A 20,663-nucleotide genomic window follows, 5' to 3' on the forward strand; every position below is an offset into this window, starting at 1 on the left:
AATTTCTCTCATTACTTTTATGTAATTATGCCTAAGACTTAGAATGCAACAATTTTCAAAATTTTAACATTCAAAATTACCTTTGATCAACAGACTCAAATCGATACAATTTTCTGACTGTACAGGCATGCTAGTAATCAACGAATACTCACTGAAGTTCTATATTTAAATGAGTGAAGTTAGACAGAGGGGGAAGGTTTGGGAAGAAAGATAACAAGTTCAGTTTTGGACACAAATTTAAAATATGTATGAGATAGCCACTTTGAGATGTCCAATAGGTAACTGGTGAGACTGGAGATTAGGAGTCAGGTTAGGGCTGGATAAACAGAACTAAGAATCATCTGCATAGCGATGGTACTTGGGTATATGGGAGCTGATGAGAACACCAAGTGAAATAGTAAAGAGGGCCTGGGGAAGAATCCTCTGTGACAGCCAGGGTTAAAGGGCATGACTTGGATTCAGCAAAGGATTCTGAGGAGGAGTCAGCCAGATAGGAGAAGCACACTGTACCATTTCTACCTTTGGGCCACCCAGAAGGGACATACATATAAGTTCCCTTTTCCCAAAATAAATGATTTCTTTCAGATTTACTATATAGTTCGAGCATTCTTTTGGGTTTCAGTGTGTTTGGGTGTTTCATTACAAACATTAGCTTATGTTTATCTTTCCTTGTGTTTGCATTTGTTACAGGTCACTGCATTTTGATTTGTGTTCCGGTTTTGTTGATACAGTTTTTTTTTTTAAATCCTAAACACTGATAATTGAGGATATCTGTAATTTCTAATGTCACGTAAAGTATGATATCTTTTAAATATATTACAGAAAATGATAAGTATTTCCACAGTCACCTCTTTCCAAGTCTCAGTTTGGGAAGGAAAACGCAAACAGAAACTCGGTCTTTCAATTATCTACTGAAAAAGCCAACTACAATTTCTCATGCTCCTTCCTGAAAGAGTACTCAATGGTTCAAAATTCCAAAGGTTAACCTGTAGAATGAAAATGGAATTTTTTCAAAGAATAAAATCTTAAAATACTTTAATTAACTTTGAATAATTTAAAGTAACTTAAAAAGGGTTTTATTTAACACTACATAATTCATTTAACATTATCTCATGAAGTGTCAGAGCACATTTTCACAATCTTGCTATGCAACAACAATGCACTAAAATGATTAACTCACCCTTGAACCAAGTATGGAGGTCAGTAAAGTTTCTTTAGCACTATGTAATTTTATTTGGTAAAGAGTATATAAATCAAACAATCAAAACATACTAGGAAAGATATATTGACTAAAAGCTGCTTTGGGGACAAGGGAAAACAAGACTAGCATAAAGATATGATGAACTCATCTAGCTTAAGCAAAAGGAGCATATTTCTGTGAGGAGATATAATGAATCACGAACCTGTATTCTCTTACTATAAACAGTTTATCTAAACTCTATAGACGTATGTAAATGTAAACATTTACTTAAACCTACAAGAAACATACTTATGAGTGTTTATGTATAATGTCTCAACCACACCAGAGAGTTGTATTTATCATGTTACCTGGTATAGAGGTTTAAAATTAGGTCAGTCAACAAACATTTATTAAGTTTTTACTATGTGAATGTCACTGTGCTAAGTTCTGGAAAACATGATCCCAAGGAGCCCACATTTTAATGGAGGAGACAACATGTGAATAACTATGCACATACAAGATATATCAAAGGGTGGCTATGTGCTAGGGATGCTTATTCCCATTTCATTGATGAAGAAACAGAACCCCAGGGAGTTTAAGGAACTTGGTATGAGGTCACATTTCAGAATGATCTAGTATATACTCTATGCTTAAATGATAATTTGTTTTTGAGACTTTTTTGGTTTATAATATCAGCAGAACGATAATAACTATCAAGGATTTTGCCAACCTGGCAGTAATAAGGTGGCATAAAAACAGAACTAAAGGGACAATCCATTAAGGCACTAGAAGAAATCACACTTTTCTGAGTCTAGTGCTAATGGCTTTGTAAACATTATTTTTTATACATTGCTGAGTGGCTAGAATCAGGAATAAGCAGCACAGAGAAATGTAGACATTGTGGTGTTTTTTTTTTTTTTTTGGTGAGGCAATTGGGGTTAAGTGACTTGCCTAGGGTCACACAGCTAGTGTTAAGTGTCTTAGGTCGGATCCGAACTCAGGTCCTCCTGACTCCAGGGCCGGTGCTCTATCCACTGTGCCACCTAGCTGCCCCTGAAATGTAGACATTGTTAATACTTGCTAAAAAATCATCATACCAGGACACCAAGGTCTAGCTGGCTCATGGAGATATCTAGACATTCTGCCTTATGCCTTCTGTCAGTCAAGTGCCTCCCTCCCCAAAGCATTTATTAATTGTATATGTTGCCTTCCCTCATTTGAATATAAGCTTCTTGAGGGCAGAGATTATCTTGCTTTTTGATTGCACTTGTATTCTGAGTATTTAGTACAGTTGTGCTTCAACTTGCCATTGAAGGTAACAGTTTGTATTTATCTTTTTTTTCCTTTCTCAGGCATATTTGGAAAAAGAACAATCTATACTCCATTTCCTCACATTCCACTTCATATTTTTTAAAGTCTTTAAAATACATGGTTATTGATGGTTTTAAAAAATATTGCTCAATTAAACCATCCCCCACCAGAACATTCCCTTTTAAGAAAATATAGCTAAGGGGCAGCTAGGTGGCACAGTGGATAAAGCACCGGCCCTGGATTCAGGAGTACCTGAGTTCAAATCCGACCTCAGACACTTGACACTTATTACCTGTGTGACCCTGGGCAAGCCACTTAACCCCCATTGCCCCACCAAAAAAAAAAAAAAAAAAGAAAGAAAAGAAAATATAGCTAAGGGAAACAAATCAATGTATTGGCCATTTCTAACAAAGTAGGCCTCATTCCTATGAATGCTCTGATGTCCCATTCACTTTTTAATTTCTTGCAATCTCTCTTCAGACCCCACCACTGAATGAAAATTTATCTCTAAGATTACCAATAACCTCCTAACTAATAACTCCTAATCCGATGTCCTTCCTCACAGTCTTTATTCTACTTGGTTTCTCTGCAGTTTCTGTTAGTGTTGAACACTTCTGGTTTTGTTGATAAGTTTTCTTTAGATTTTTTTATTTTTTTCTTTAGATTCTTTATGATCTGTCCCTTTTTGGTTTCTGTTGCTAGATCATAGGATCACAGGGTTAAAGCTGGAGGAGAACTTGGGAGGTTACTTGGTCTACCTCATTCATTTTACAAATGAGGATCCTATGGCCCATAAAGGTTAAATGATTTGTCCAAGGATCCACAGGAAGCAGGATTTGAAACCAGCAAGGTCTTCTGACCCCAAATTCAGTGTTTTTCCCCACATCTGTTATCTTATACCTTTACCATTTTTTCTCCTACACACTAAGAACATCTCTCAATGCTATGTCCTGGGTTCACTCTCTCCTCTCCACTTTCTAGTGACCTCATCAACTCCCCTGAGTTCAATTATCAATCTCTACTCAGGTGGTTCCCAGATCTATAACACACAGTCCAAATCTCTATCTTAATCTCTAGACCCACATTATCAACTGTCCATAAGACAGCTCCACCTCATGTCCCATAAGCATTTCAAACTTAACATACACAAACCAGAATTCAAACTCATCCTCTCTCCACACTATTTCTATTGATGGCACCTTGATCCTTCATTATTCCCTCGACCATAACCCCTAGAAAAAATCAGTTGCAGGGCAGCTAGGTGGCACAATGAATAGAGCACAGGCCCTGGAGTCAGGAGTACCTGAGTTCAAATCCGGCCTCAGACACTTAACACTTACTAGCTGTGTGATCCTGGGCAAGTCACTTAACCCCAATTGCCTCACTTAAAAAAAAAAAATCAGTTTCCAAATTTTGTCACTTCTACCTCTCTTAACATCTTTTGCATCTTCCTCCCATGTGATGTCTAACTTAGCCTGGCATATGGCTCCCACCTACCTTTCTAGTCTTATTTAATATACTGTCCTTCCAGTCAAACTGGACTGCTAACTGCCCTCTATTTCCTAGCACTGTGCCTCTGCACAAATGGCTCCTTATATCCAGGTTGATTTCTTCCTTGCCTCCACCGCTTGAGTCTTGGCTTCCCTTGGCAATGTTGACTCCCGGGGGGGGGGGGGGGGGGGGGGGGGGGGGGGGGGGGGGGGGCTCAGTGCTGACTCCTCCCAGTTGTGAGTAAACCTTTTGCTCTTACATCCCCTAACCGTCCCTGCCTTTCACATTGTGAGCTCCCTGACAGAAGGGACATTTTCATTTTTATCTTTCTATTTCCCAGTAGCCTAGCTCTATGCCATGTACACAGCAGAACCTTAAAAAATATTTGTTAGAATCAAATCCAATTGTAGGATGGACAACAGTAATGAGCAAAACACGAGAGGGAAGGGTATGGAAATGTGAGATGAAAATGGTCATGAGCTTCTGGTTCTCTTAGGAAGAATAACCAAACACCAAGTATTTAAGCCTTTATAAAAATACACAATCTACACTCACAGTTCAAACACTGAAATACAGCCAAACAATTCTGGTGGCTTTTTAAGTTCGTTAACTGGAATTCAAACTGTATTTTAAATCAAATTCTTTTGAGAAAATATGTTAGATCTATGTTATTATTATTAAATTGATTAGCACGGTATAAAGGAATGCATTATGTTAGCTCTGTAAGAACATACAAAGTTAGAGTGCTGAATCACTGGACTTTGTTTTCTTCTAGGCCTTTGTTGGAAACAACAGACACCCACAAGTCTGTGATAATTGTTAAGCAAACAGTAATTCAACAAAGAGACAAAATAGATGGCAATTAAAAATAAGCTAGGCTTATTTTATTATTTAGTGTCTTGTTTACTTAAAATTATTCTCTATCTCCCATTTTCAATTAAGTTTAAGAAATCTATGGAATAGATTCAAAGTAAGAAGCATAAATAAAAGTATAAAATACTGTTGAAATTCAGCTTTCAAAAAGAACTATTAACTTCTATCCTCTAATTGGAGTTTATTTGTATTTTCCTAAACATTTAACATATCCATGATACTTAACGTCACTTTACAAAGTTTAGATTTATACATCTAATGTGTAGAAGGTTCTTTGAATTTCTTCCCATGTAGAATGTCTGCAATTTGTCTAAGTAGCCACCAGGCAGAAGGTAGTACCAGAGCTATGTGTAACTTTGTGGGTATCCAAGTCACAGCTTAGCATACCTATTCAATGAATAATGCCTCATCTAGAGACACAGTGTTACTGAAAAAGCTAACCCAGGACTAGCAAAAATATTTAAAAGAATGCTTAATAATTTCTTCTACTATGCCCTATTCCAAAACTTCATCATGGTACACAGGTGACCATAGGTTTTTGAAGGTTATGCCAGTGGAATAGAAACTTTGGCAGGTCTTAACCAAGCTGGAATGGCTTCAAGTACGGGCCTGCCTAAATAACTTAGCTAATTTCAGAGAAGGTCATCACCTGAAGCCTGGTTATCACAGGATTTATTTTTAAAGCCATAGCAACCTAAAGATTTTGTAATAATGAATTAAAGGGGTTTAATTTGTATTGGCAAAGGAAGTAGATACATCAATGAAATCACAGATCCCTGAAGTACTGAAATACAGACTTAAATATCGTACCCACGGCAGAAGTAGGTATTATACTTTCTAATTGTTTAACCGCCATGTTATTTCAGAACTGAATAAAACCCTGACTTAGCCTTAGTCTCCCAAGCCCTTCTTAAAACGGCATCCTTCAGGAGTTTGTCCATTGTAGGGCAAGGACTTCCAGCCTTTTATCAGGTGTCAGCAGCTCTGCAGACCTTGTTTACTACCATAACTGCTGTAGCAGAAGCATCTCATTGACTACAGTGATTTCTGCTTTTCCCCGGAAAGATCTTGCACCTCAATTTCTTTGAGTGCTCAAGATACTCTATTTTCCATTCAGCAGATAAAGAACACGTAAATGTGTTTGACTTCTGTTATTTTTCCCCAACCAAGACAAGGCTTTTTTTTTCCCCCCAACTCTTACTCTTTTAAATCTTTCCTCAGAGAAGTCAAAGATGGTGTAATTCTAATGGCATAAAATATTTAAACTGACTCGTCAAACGCTTTTCCCTGTGTTCTGATACAGGTTGCTGGCTTTTAAAGAGAGTATGTCCTTTTTCTAGAACACAGCATTTAAATACATGACTTTTAAACAAGGTGACCTCAGCACAGGTAGAGATAACCTCATCACTTTTCAGACCTAGAAGGACGCTACCAAGCTTCTTTGGTCACAGCACTCCACCTAATATGTAAGTCAGAGGGTGACACATTAAACTATCTTACTTTACCCAAAGTGAACAAATTTCTGGTCACTTAGTAACTTTAATGCAGTGTACAGCCAAAGATAATCAGTTCACTTTTAGATGTTCTGAACTGGAGTCAGGTTGGCCTAACGGCCAGAGGGCTAGGTTTGGAGGGTCATAAGACCTAGGTTTAAAATCCTGCCTTTGGGAAGGTTACTTAACTTTTGTGTGTTCCAGGTAACTCCCTAGGAGCACTCTTTAGTGGAGCGATTTCTAAAGTATCATCAATAAGAAAATCACTTATCCTTTCAGTATTCATGCACTTGATTTTAAGGGAGCAACCCCAGGAGAGCCTGGATGACTTAGGAGAAGGTAAATAGCTTCCAGGTAATCGAGGAAGCCATGACAGGAGATAAGTTCTCTGAAGAGGGACTGTTAAGTGTTGTAGGGAAGTGGAAGGAAAAATGAGATGACATTGCTACAGGAACACACAAAACAGGTTGCTCCCAAAAGGCTGTCTCTGGGTAATGGTATATTTAAAGTATTTTTGCTAATCTTTGTCACTCAATGTCTTACCACCACTAAATAGGAAAGAACACAAATGGCATGACCAGGAAGTTGTTTCTAATGTCTAGCCTAAAGCTTTTTCATTTTTCCTAACACTTTCTCCTCACCTTCTTATCCCATTCTATGGCTCATGACCATAAATCCTTCCTCACATCTTCTTTTTATGGTTATGCCTCAGTTCTTACATCTTCTTCTATAGTAGCCTTTCCCAGATCTTAATCATGTCTGATAGAGTTCTTCTACTTAACTTATATATCAATCTGGGTCAGCAAGGTTACTACAAATAGCTGAATTAGATGGATTAGTCTGGGCAGCATAAATGGTAATATACACAGATATATAAATAGGAAGTTTTAAAATGAAGAAACACAAGCTATTAACAATGATATAAAGAACTCCCCAAATCACCAGTGAGAATAATAGAAATTAAAACACCTCTGAGGTCCCATCTCATACCTATTTCATTCATCATGCAAAGGACTATGGGAGGTCAAGCACTTTAATGTACCATTGAAGAGGTTGTGATAATTAGCCTAACTGTTCTGGAAAACATGCTCTAAAAGTCACTAGACTCTGCACACCCTGAACCCAGTGATACCTATATTAGGCATAAAATCACAAGAGGTCAAAGAAAGAAGGAAAGGACCTATCTGTACAAAAATACTTAAAGCAGCATTTTGTTGTTGTTGTTGTTGTTATAGCAAAGAACTGGAAACAAAGTGGGTATCCATCAGTTGAGGAGTAATTGAACAAATTGTGGTATGATAAAATAGAATTATTGTGTCATAAGGGATGACAAATGTTAAGAATTTAAAGAAAATGTTGTAGACCTGTATGAAATGATACAGAGTGAAATATACCGAGTTTAACTGTCTTCCTGCCCAGGGACGCAGAGCTAATAAATGCCCATAGAAGGATATGAACTCATGCCTTGATTCCAGTCCAATGATCTATCCACTAGTTAAAGAATGAGATACACAATTTCAGACATAACCAATATATTGATTTGTTTTGTTTGATTGATTATTTTTTAAAAAGGGTTCTTTTGGGGGTGTGAAGAGTAGTGATAGAGATAAAAAGTAATAAATTGAAAATATACAGAAGAAAAAAGCTCATATTTGTCCCAAATGGAAAATTTGCTACTCCTCTGTTAAATTTGTCAGTTTTAAACACAAACGAAAGTTCATTGCTGTACCAGACTTTGTTTCTTTGTTTATGGAAATGTTTGTTGTCTCTGTTGTAACGAGAGTTTACTCATTATTTAGTTTCACATTATTATAATGGTTCCTCCCCTGCAACTGATCCAATGCATTGTTTTCTAATTGTGAAAAACATCAAACACAAGCATTTCCATAAACACAGAACAGGAAATGAATATAGTACTAGAAACCATGAATCTATTATGTAAAGCTTGCAATTAAAAAAAAAAAAGGATGTAATTCCTTCAACATAGTAGTTGCAAAGTTGTCCGGCTTGTCAGTGACTTCGATACTTTCTCTTCTTCGCATGAATAAAAAAATGCTACAATGGACGTCTTTTGTTTTTTGGAATCTCTGTTGCTAGTCCTCCTCTTCCCCTAAACCTCTTCCACTCCCAAAAAACTCATCCTCCCATGTAACGAAGAAGTACAATCAAGCAAAACGATCCAAATACTGGCCATGTCTGAAAATGTGTAGTTCAACACTCTCCTAGAGTCAGGTGATCTGTAACATGCTTCAGTCATCACTCCTTTGGGGCTGTGGTCATTATATCAGAGTGCTTACATCTTTCAAAGTTGTTTTTCTTTGCAAAGTGGTGGGTTTTGCTCATTTCACTCTCAATTATAACAGTCGATCACCTGAAACCAATCCAATGCACTGATTTTGTCTTTAGTTCATGTCAGATATATCAAAAGGGTCGATGACACAAAAAGGTTAAACCTTGTTTTTGAGAAAATTCCTTCATCTTATCCTTCCATTAATACTAAAAAGAATTAGAAAAGTTCAAATAATTTGGCATGACTCCTAGAAGAGGGACTGAAAATTAATAATTTCTCCTTTTAAAAAAAGGCCAAGTAGAAGAACAATTTAGTATTTATAGAGACAAAGTAGAAAAACTTTCTTGTCCTTCAGAATAATTTGGCTCCACTTCAATGTCTCTCATTGACGTGGGCACTCCCTCTGACACTGAGGATTGCAATCGCTGGATTAATTTCACAACTAACTTAAAAACAGAATCTGAAGCAAACCTTTATTAAAAACAAACCTTTGACTGCCATACACAGTGACCTCTTATAACTCTAAGTCTAGAGAGAACAGACCCAGCCTGTTAAACTTCTGAAATGCCCACATTTGAACTGGGAATGGGTGGATATTTAAACAAGTACAGCTTTTGATAAATTTTTTGGTGCACTATTCACATTTTAGAGCCAATTTTTGGAGTGGTGTCCATTTTATGCTTATGTTGACCGGGAAATTTGGTCAATTTAAAATGCAATTCAGGCACCATCTTCTGCTACAGTCCTCCAACTCAAATAATATTTAACTACTTTATTATATTTTACCTTATATTTAACTACTTTGCTTCTTTGTATAGGCACTATTCAGTTTATATTTATCCTGAATAAAATTTTGTATGTATTTTATCTCCCCCATTAGATTTTATGTTTCTTTAGAACAGAGATTTCAGTCTCTGTACTTGTATACCCAGCATCTCTTATAGAGCCTGACAGGAGGCGCTTAATAAATACTTGTATATTAATTATTTTTAATGGGGGGGGGGGTGTCAATGAGGGTTATGTGACTTGCCCAAGGTCACATAGCTAACAAGTGTTAAAAGGGTTTGATGCCGGATTTGAACTCAGGTCCTCCTGAATCCAGAGCTGGTGTTCTATCCACTATGCTACCTAGCTGCCCCTTGTACATTAACTTTAAAATGGAAGCCTTTCTTTGACTTTTAAATGTTTTCAAAAGTAAGAATTTCTTTTCTAAGTACCATTCAACTTCTGGTAAAACATCAGTGCTACTTGGAGCTAATTATATTAGAACTATAAGACAGAAAATTATGCTCCCCTACATTTTGGGGTGATTAGTTAATATCTCTGATTCAGGATATTTACTGGATTCTTAAAAATATGGGTGGAAATGATTCCAGATTTATGAAAAGATACCACCCAAGTAAATTCTTCAAATATGATTTTTTCACTCACTTAAGGGAACATTTGCATATAGTTTTTCAAAAATTATTTTAATTTGAACTTAAGAAGTTTTATAACATAGCTGAATAGGAAAAAAAAGATGATTGTACACGAAACTGTGAATCTATTAAGTACAACTTGCTATTCCCTTTAAATATATAATGAAGTTATTATGTAGCATTCTCCCCCCCACCTCCTCCACCATTCTATACATACTTCTATTTATCAATTCCTTTTCTGGATGCAGGTAGTGTCTTCCTTCATAAGTCCTTTTTTAGTTAACTTGGGTATTTATAATAGTCAAAATATCTTTGCTCAAAGTTGTTCTTAAAACAATATTGTTACTATATACATTTTCTTGGTTCTGCTCATTTCACTCCGTTCTTTTGTGCAAGTCTACCCATGTTTTTCTAAGATCATTGAGCTCATAATTTCTTATTGCATATACTTTTTTTTGGGTGGGGGCAGGGTGAAGAGGCTTAAGTGACTTGCCCAGGGTCATGCAGCTAGTAAGTGTCAAGTGTCTGAGGCCAGATTTGAACTCAGGTCCTCCTGACTCCAAGGTCAGTGCTCTATCCATTGCAACACCTAGCTGCCCCCCCTGCATATACTTTTTAAAAAGGGATGAGTTAATTCAGAAGCTCTCATACTGCAGATGTATAAGGGGTACCAAGGGTTTCAGGGCCTTCCAGGCCAAGCTGTGCCTGTAATGAATTGTCACTATAACATGCCCCAGTGGGTCACTCTGGTGCCTAAGAAACCAAACCTTCTCAGTCAGCCCATCCCCATTTCAGGCAAAGCTCTCACAGGTTATCAAGTCCCAACTGTTCTTTGCAGCCAGCTGCTATTGCTTTTGTTTCAGTCCACAGGAGCAAAACCTCTTTTCTCCATGACATGCCTTTAAATGCACAAAGTTGTTCTGCATGACTGCTCATGTATAGCTTATAGTCAATTGCTTTAGTTCTTGGGGGTGAGGGTAGGGAGGGAGGAGGAGAATTTGGAACACAGTCCTAAAAAATTTGGTGTCAAAATTTATTTTTACATGTAATTTGGGAAAATAAAATTATAAAATAAAAAAATAAAAAGCAAATGCTTAAAGACATCTATTATGCCATCCCACCTTGTCTTTTCTTCTCTAGGCACATATTCAGTGACATGAAATCAACCATGCTTGGTTCAATCTAGGCAACTCTCCATGACTAGTTGTTTTGGAAGAAGGAATTTCCTCACCAAGAGGTTCCTCATACTAATAAAATGACAGGTCAAGTCTCTAACCCTATAATATGATAACCTTATATCTATCAATCAGGGAAGGAACATTTCTTAGTGCACACTCTGCGCCAAGAGCTAGGCTAAGTGCTTTTTACAAATATCTCATTGGATTCTCACAAAAACCCTGTGAGGCATGTGCTATTATCATTACCATCTTACAGTTGAGAAAAACGAACGCAAACAGGTTTGAGTGACTTGCACCTATTAAGTATTTAAGGTTAGATATGAATTCAGGTCTAACTCCAGCTCTGGGACACTATTCACTGTACCTACCAGTAGCTTGTTCCTTCAATATTACAAATCACTCCTTCATAAACAAATGCTGTCTCAAATTGTCTATGTATTATCACTTGTATAGAGTTACAAGGTACTACTACTAGCCCAGTATCGGTAGGTCCTGTAGTTTGTGTTGCTTTTATGATTGTAGTGATGACTTTATATCAAAATTCATTCAGCCTTTCTTACCAAGTGTCTCCCCCAACCACCCCCCCACCCCCAAGGCTAGCATCTGAAGCCCAGCTGACTGAGGCTAATTAATGATGAAGTCTGGCCTTAGAATCAAAGAAAATAACTGGATCCATATAGGAAATGAACACATGATCTTGGTCTCATTCACATGGCATTTTAGCCAACTGAGGCCACCAATCAGAGACTAAATTATAGAAATTATACACATTCAACAAATTGCCTATTTTCTCTTAATATGATATTCAAGTAACTGACAAGATATCAATCAGAAATTCAGCTTCCATGAAGACTCAGTCACTTTCCCCCCCAGGCATTTTATTACATATAAATTGTTGTAATGAATTACTGCATTTTTACACGCATTATACTGACAGAATACAGATTATCAAGTAGAATTGTACTTCTTCAAGTTTAAGTCTTACACTTACTGTGCTATAGAGAGGGGGCGGTGATAGCTACCAAATGAATATTATTTGGGTGTGATATGAAATGTGGCATCTTAATGTCAAACTTCATATGTTTCATAACAGATGGTAGAGAAGTAACTTTTGTTACAATCAAGATTAGATCATATTTCTGAAATTATGTGTGCTACTGACATACAGACTATACCATCTGCTTCCATTAATACATATACAAAAATGTGTATTTTCTATAAATACGTATTAATACTTTATGCAATTAAAACTGTTTTAAGATGAAAACAGCTGTATGTACAATTGGTTTAAACTACAACTGAGGAAGCACAAAAATGCAGGATGGGAAAAAAACAAAAAGTAAGTATCTAAATAAGAATAATTGAGTTGAAAGTGGCTGACTGGGGGCAGCTCAGTGGCGCAGTGGATAAAGCACTGGCCCTGGATTCAGGAAGACCTGAGTTCAAATATGACCTCAGACACTTGACACTTACTAGCTGTGCGACCCTAGGAAAGTCACCTAACCCTCACTGCCCCACAAAAAACAAAGAAACAAATAAACAAATAAAAAGAAAAAAGAAAAAGAAAAAAGGAAGAAAAAAAAAGAGAAAGCGACTGGCCACTTGAAATAATGAGATGGCGATAACAACTGGGAAAGTTGCTGGGCTAGGAGGAAGTATTTTTTACCTTTCCCACTTATTGGCCTGGAGTAGAAGAATGGCTAGCAGGACAGCTTTAGCATCAGAGAGACAAGGTTCTGTGAGCCTGGGCAAAGTACCGGTACCTTAAGCAACTCGAAAAAGACATACTGCACTAGTGTGTTGGTCTGTACAAGTGGAGAGAATTTCTTCACTGAAAATTCTCTATACTAATGAAACCCCAGGTCAAAACTCTATGATTGGGGCAGCTAGGTGGCGCAGTGGATAGAGCACCGGCCCTGGATTCAGGAGTACCTGAGTTCAAATACGGCCTCAGACACTTAACACTTACTAGCTGTGTGACCCTGGGCAAGTCACTTAACCCCAATTGCCTCACTAAAAAAAAACAAAAACCAAAAACTCTATGATTTACATTAGTAACAAAAAGTACAAAACCATGAGGTGTGTCAGTGAAGTTATTTTCAGAGTGAACAGGCTCAGCATCTAAGAAAAGCAAATGCCAACAATCAAATTTCTTTGCGTATCAGAAATGTTTAAGCAAAAGAAAGAATCATGTTCTGCTATATTGTTTAGGAAGAGATGCAGTTTAGCAGAGCTCTTGACCTGAACTCAAGTCATGTCTCTGACAGAGGCTAGTCATGTAACCTTTCAGTCTGAAACCAGATGATCTGACTCAATAGACATTTTCCACATTGGAGATCCCTATACTGATGGGACACAGTGGCTGTAAACAAAGACACAATAAATAACTCTCTACCCATATGTTAGAAGACATAATTAAGTAGTAATATTTTATAGGAAAGATTACACAAACATACAAATTATTTCTCCAAATTAAACCTTCCAATTATAGGATTGCTACTATAACTTCCTAGAGAAGAATACAAAAGCAGGCTAACCAGTCTTTATGCAGCAAACATCATGCACTGCTTTATGAAGTGCATTTTGTCCTAATCCAAAACACTTGGTATAAATCAGAATCATTAGCTGCATAACATGTCAAACTGTAGGGAGCTACAGAGGCACACACTAATAACCAAGATGGTGTTACTATGGTGACTAAATAGATAGAGCAAACGGCTACTTCATTAGTGAGTCTATGAAACCTGGGGGGGAGGCTGGCAAAACCTACCAATGTGAACCCACCAGCAGCAGCTGGGATATCTAGAGAATATCTGAACACAACAGTACAAGGGCTTAAAAAACTGTCTCAGAAACCTCTACAAATTTCTAGGCGGTTTCATCTCTGGCTACTCCAAAGCAACTGCAGCAAGCTGGGAAAGAAGCAAGTAGGTCTGTGGGAGCCAGATAGCACTGATAGCCCTCTAAGGTCTGCAAAGAATTTCTAAATATTATCTCATTTTATTTTCACAAAAACCCCGGGAGGAGGGTGCTGTTATCATCTCCATCATACAGACGAAGAAACCAAGGTGGACAGACAAGGTGCGATTTGCCCAAGGTTGCACAGCTAGCACGTATCAGAAGCCACATCTGAACTCTGGTCTTCCTGACTCCAGGCCCAGGGCTCTGTACACTGTGCCACCTTGCTGCCTAGTTACATTTGAGATCTATTAGGTATTACAGTAACTGTGGTTTTCATTCCTTTATTCGTGTATTTTTGCCTTCAAGCAATTAAGTGAGAAAAGAAAGGGTGAAAGATAATTTTGTATATCCTTTTTATTCTCATTTTTTATAGGTCAAATTGAAGGCATAAAAGCTGGACAGGTGGCATATTAACGTTAGAGAAATTGATTAATGCCAGAACCTGGCAGATTAAATCCTGTTCCTTCAACCTTTACCAGAGAAAATTACAAACAATATTCTCTTCCCTCTCCCCAAACCCAACCAAATAACAAATAGCCTTCCCTTCCTTCTCCTAATTCACAGGTAAAGTTTTGGTGCAAAGGTCAGGAATTGACATGGTGATCTTTATTGTCTGTCCTTCATTCTCAAAGAGGACCATGGCACTGGGTGATGTCATGACTTGCAGTGAACTGGATTTAAGTGAGGAAAGGCTGTGCAAAGTCACCAGCCTCATTCTCTCTTCCAGAGCTATCTGGGTCCAGTCACAAGATATCCATCAGGACAACTGGAGATGGCCCCGGATGCTTAAGGCAATTGGGGTTAAATAACTTGTCCAGGGCAAGTCACTTAACCCTCATTTCCCTGCAAAAAACCCCCCAAAAAACCAAACCAAACCAAACAAAAAACAACCAAAAAACATTACCTATTTAATTTTACCATACCTCAAAGTCCTGTGGCAATGGGCAAGTGACAAGTAGCAGGTGCAGATACACTGGTTGCTGTAGTCACAACACTGCACATAGGCAGCCCAGGCCATAGGGTTGTCTTTTCATCGCACTGCGGCAGCACTGGGATTTGGCAGCACCCTGGGTATCTGAGCAGCGTTTTCTAAGGACCATCTACCCACCACCTTGAATGAGGAAGGGGATGGAAAAGGTGCCCTTAAAACTGTTTGCTTCACCTAACCTAACCCTGGCTTGCTTTCTGCTCTAGGTGGGGATTCTACCGTGAGACTGAAACACAAAAAAATGTACAAAACCCTTTGTGAAGATGATTCCACTCCACATTGGTACATGGAATGTATGTATGCTTATGAAAAACGTGAAATCTAGTAGCTCTTGCTATGACAGAACTCAGCAAAGTACTGCATCCAAACAGCAGCCCTGAGTGAAACATGGTTGGCAAATGAAGTTGGAGCTAGATATATGTTTTCCTGGAGTGGCTACAGTGATAGGGAAAGCAGTGCAGCTGGCAAAGGTTTTGCGATCAAAACTAATCTAGTCAATAAGCTTGTATTGCCCCCTGCTCCCCCCCCCCCCGACTGAACAACAGGCTCCTGACAATGCAATTGCCACTTGCAGGAAAGCACCATGCCCCTATCAAAAGTACATATGCTCCCACCATGATGAACTCTGGTGAGGTCAAAGAACAATTTTATGAAGACCTGGAGACCTTCATCATTAATGTGCCAAAAGAAGACAAGCTTGTAATTTTGGGTGACTTTAATGACAGTGTAGATACATGGCAGAGAGTCCTTGGGAAGAATGGAGTCAGAAACAGCAACAGCAATGGTCACTTACTCCTGAAGACTTGTTTAACATAAACCTAAACATAGTAAAACTTCATGGATGGACCCCTGTAGCAAACATTGACATTTAATAGACCACATTATTATAAGGAGAAAAGACAGGATGTGAGAGTAACAAAGGTGATGTGTGGGGCAGAGTGCTGCACCAATCATAGACTTATCCTCTTCAAGCTAAAACATTTGCATTCAAACAAGATGACTTAATGTCAACAAATTAGAACACTTCTCCAAGCATGAACATTTTTTTGGTAACTTAGAGGGAAAGCTGAGCCAACACATGGCTGGCAACAGTAGGGCAGAAAAAATGTGGGAAGCTTTCAGAGATTTGTTATACAGTACTGCATTTAGTCATGAGCCAGAACACTCCCAACAGCAAGACTGGTTTATTGAAAATGATGAGGAAATTCAGAAGCTACTAAATAAAAAACAAAAACAAAAAACCGCAAAAAACCAACGAGAACTCCACAGGGTTAACCAGCAGGATTAACTCCATCATAAGTAAAGTGCAAGCAAAGCTTTGAAAGATCCAGGATTCTTGGCTCACTTAAGAAGGTAGATGAAATTCAGTTTTATGCTGACAGCAACAATTCAATTCACTTTTATAGTCCAGAAGGCTATTTATGGGTCAAAGACTTATGATGCATATCAACTACTCAGTGTTGATGGAGCCACATTAGTAATAAGGACATGATCCTGGAGAGATGGGCTGAACACTTCCATAATGTTCTCAACAGACTGTTACTGACCAATGCTAAAGCCACTGACAGTATACTTCAGGTTGAAGTCAATCCCTGTCTAGCTGAATTTCCAATTGAAGAAGAGGTTTTAAATGCCATCAGGTTCCTCTAGTTTGGCAAAGCACCTGTGCTGATTCTATTCCAATTGAGATTTACAAGGCCAGGGGACCAGTAATCATACAAAAGCTGACTGAAATATTCTGGGGTATATGGCAAGTTTAAGGATGCCTCCACTGTCCATCTCTATAAAAGAAAATAAGTTTTCCTGTGACAATCACAGGGAATGAAAGAGTCCGGGGGTGGGGGGGGGAGAGGTTGTCTCTCAGTCACTGCTGGCAAGATTCTTGCCAGAGTACCCCTTAATAAGCTGATCTTTCACCTGGAAGATAAATGGTCATTTACCAGAGAGCCCGTATGGCTTCTGAAAGGGCTGAGGAATGGTTAATATGGTTAAGACTCTTGATGGAAAATGCTATCCATATCCAGAGAAAGAACTATGGAGTCTGAATGTAGATAAAAGCATGCTATTTTCACTTGTTGCTGTTTTTTTCTTTCTTGTGGTTTTCCCCATTTGTTCTGATTCTTCTTTTACAACATGACCAATGTGGAAATTTGTTTAACATGGTTGTACATCTATAACCTATATCACATTGCTTGCTCTTTTAGGGAGAGAAAAAATTTACAACTCAAACTCATAAAAATGAATGTTGAATACTCTCTTTAATGTGTAATTGGAAAAATATACTATTAAATAAAAAAGACCGCTTCTTTGAAAGGCATACTTTTGTCATATTCATATTTACAATTTAATTACCTAATATGCTAAACATGGATTTGGCAAGTACTGTATCCCAGAAGGGGACTATAGTGGCTGCTAGTAGAGGTGGAATGAAGAAAAAGGAGAAGGTGAAAAGATAAACGAGATCCTTGTTTTCAAGGAGTGCATAATCTAGCAGAAGGACACCTTGGAGTAGGAAAAGGAGCACAGGACTAGGAGGTAGAAAACTGACCATGGACAACTCACATAGTCTGACCCTCAGTTTCTACATGTATAAAATGAGAATGACAGTACTTTGAGACTACCTACCTCACAAGACAGTTATAACAACAACACATCTTTAAATAATTCCTTATAAGTTACAAAATGCTTTCCTTACAAGGGAGAGATAAGTCAAGTACTCAAGTAACTATTACAAAGAGAAAAATGAAGTATTATAAGAAAGGAATAAATAGACAGCAAGGGGGACCTTTAGATAAAGCTTATGAAAGAAATGGAATTCAATGAATTAAATAAAAATTTACCTGCAAATATGGATATTTTAAACATCAAAATAATTTTGACGAGCTGTGAATTTGTATATACATATATACATATATATTTGTTCTCTGTGGAAACCTTGTGAAAACAGCATTCCTGTGCAACGATACTTACAACTTATTAACTACACAAGGCTTGTAATCTCTTTTCCAGAACATAAAGCATAAAATGAAAGGAAAAAAAGTAGAACATAATCCTCAGATTATCTATACAACTGAGCTCACATCCAAGGACAGATACAAACAACAGCGCTCCAATTTTTTTACTAATCTCTGTTCGATATTTTACCAGGTAGACTTCTTTTTTCCATATTTGAATACAGTCATCATATTTTAAAAGTACCTTTCTAGATTTTTTAAAGGATTCTATCAAAGCAAACAGTTAAGCATATTCCCTAGATAATCTCTGTCACCTCTGTGCCATTCACTGTACTACAACAGCCCCTTTGGCCAAGGAGCTTCTGTTCTGGTGGAGGAGACAATAAGTACATAACCAGCCACATATGAGATACATATAGTAGTTAATCCAGTCTAACTTTGTGATGAAGCCATGCTTACTTTTGGGGATCACCATTTCCTGTTTTAGAAGATCACTAATACTCCATTTAAGAATTGGCAGAAATAGAAATCAAGCTCCCTAAAGTTGTGTTTTTTTTTGTTTTTTTTTGCGGGGCAATGGGGGCTAAGTGACTTGCCCAGGGTCACACAGCTAGTAAGTGTCATGTGTCTAAGGCCGGATTTGAACTCAGGAACTCCTGACTCCAGGGCCGGTGCTTTATCCACTGCGCCACCTAGCTGCCCCAAGCTCCCTAAAGTTTGCAGTCTAGATAGATATTTGCTCAATTCCAGCCTTGGAGCATTGCTCTCATGGGCTAACATATTTTGAAAGTTACTTAGAGTAGCTCAGCAATCATATCTGACAGTTCCTAACAATGCTGGCATGTACTTTATGTGGTTCTAGTTTTTTTTCTTTTTTTTTTTTTGGGGGGGGGGGCATGAGGGTTAAGTGACTTTTCCAGGGTCACACAGCTAGTAAGTGTCAAGTGTCTGAGGCCAAATTTGAACTCAGGTCCTCCTGAATCCAGGGCTGGTGCTTTATCCACTGCGCCACCTAGCTGCCCTGTGGTTCTAGTTTAACAATCCTGGCATGTACTTCATAAAAACCTTAGTGGCTCGGAACTTATTAAGGGCAGCTGGGTTTGCTTGTAATATTTCTCTGCTTATCTTGGGGTTCAACTCCCCAGAAGCCATATTTGTTTTGTTCTTTCCAGTCCAAAGATGATTGTCCTTGGCAGAGAAAACAAGTAAAATAAAATACAAGCTGAGCAATTTTGCTTTTCCTCTGTCATTCCCTATCATCATCTAGGCAACCCAAGCAATGAATCTATGCCTTCTCTGATTTGCCCCCCACCCCCAGTACAATCTAAAACAAAAAAACCCCCCAAAACCCAAAAACCCCTTCTGAATATTTTGATTAACATATTAGCAAAAATCAGATTTCTTACAATATACATGCTTTACCCCCGATTCAACCCGAAATGAAGGCAGTGTTAAACTAGCAATCAACAATTTAGTTGAGTTTACTGGGTATGGCTCTTTCACAGCACTTGAAAAGATGCATCCTTGGGGAATTTAATTTGTGCAACATCATTGTAGATCACATTCTTAGAAAGGTGCTTAGGGACAGCTAGGTGGCACCGGCCCTGGAGGATCTGAGTTCAAATTCGGCCTCAGACACCTAACACTCACTAGCTGTGTGACCCTGGGCAAGTCACTTAACCCCAATTGCCTCACCCCCCCCCAAAAAAAGGGTGCTTAAACATGCCTGACTTATAAAAGAGATCAAATAAATTTTTACTATACATTGTCTACCATTATGTAAAAAGCTAAATTACGTTCAGTTTTTATAAAAAGACAAGGAGGTATTGGATACATTTCAGAACCTCTAATCGGTTAAAGAAAAAGTTTTGGTGTTTAAAGGGGGAAGAGGGAGGAGAGTAAATCCTTAGCTCCTACAAAACCCAGCTACCCATGCATAATTCATTGTCCAAGTCTTTTTCTTCAAAGCCATAGTTCTTTTACATTAGGCCTCAAAACTTACTATGTGTAAGACACTGAGCTAGGGACTGGGATTCAGAAAAAGGAACACAACAGAGCCAGGCCCAAAGGAACTTACTTCGACAGATCATACACAGAACTAGAGCGACAACAGTGGCCTCAGAGGACCTAGGCTCAAAATCTCTTTCCTCTGATACCTACTATTTGTGTGCCTTAGGACAAGTCACTTACCCCGAGACAGTCTTTTCATCAAAAAGAAAAAAAGGGTTGGACCAAATGATTTCTGGTGTCCCTTCTAGCTCAAAATCTGTGATCCTGCAATCATTTTTACAACATTCCTTACTACCTATGAGCAAAACTCATGACTAGCTATTCATCGGTTGATTGATATGACTACCCATGTACGTATGTTTCTGAGGAATATACATACACATATATAATGCCTAAGTCACATGCTTTATATGGAAGTTATTTTTAGAAATGACAAAGATTCTACTGATTTAAATATTATAGAGCTAGTACTCTATCAACTTCATCTTAAAGGTCAATCTCTCCATAAAAACAGAA

At 38.0% G+C, this 20,663-nt stretch overlaps 1 protein-coding gene across 1 annotated transcript in view; it reads right to left on the reverse strand.

Annotated features, from left to right (window-relative positions):
• Window positions 1-20,663, reverse strand: part of GTF2F2 (general transcription factor IIF subunit 2) — a 96,266-nt gene that overhangs the window by 18,124 nt on the left and 57,479 nt on the right. The window lies entirely within an intron of this gene.

Source organism: Dromiciops gliroides, chromosome 3, assembly GCF_019393635.1.
Source record: "Dromiciops gliroides isolate mDroGli1 chromosome 3, mDroGli1.pri, whole genome shotgun sequence".
NCBI lineage: Eukaryota > Metazoa > Chordata > Mammalia > Microbiotheria > Microbiotheriidae > Dromiciops > Dromiciops gliroides.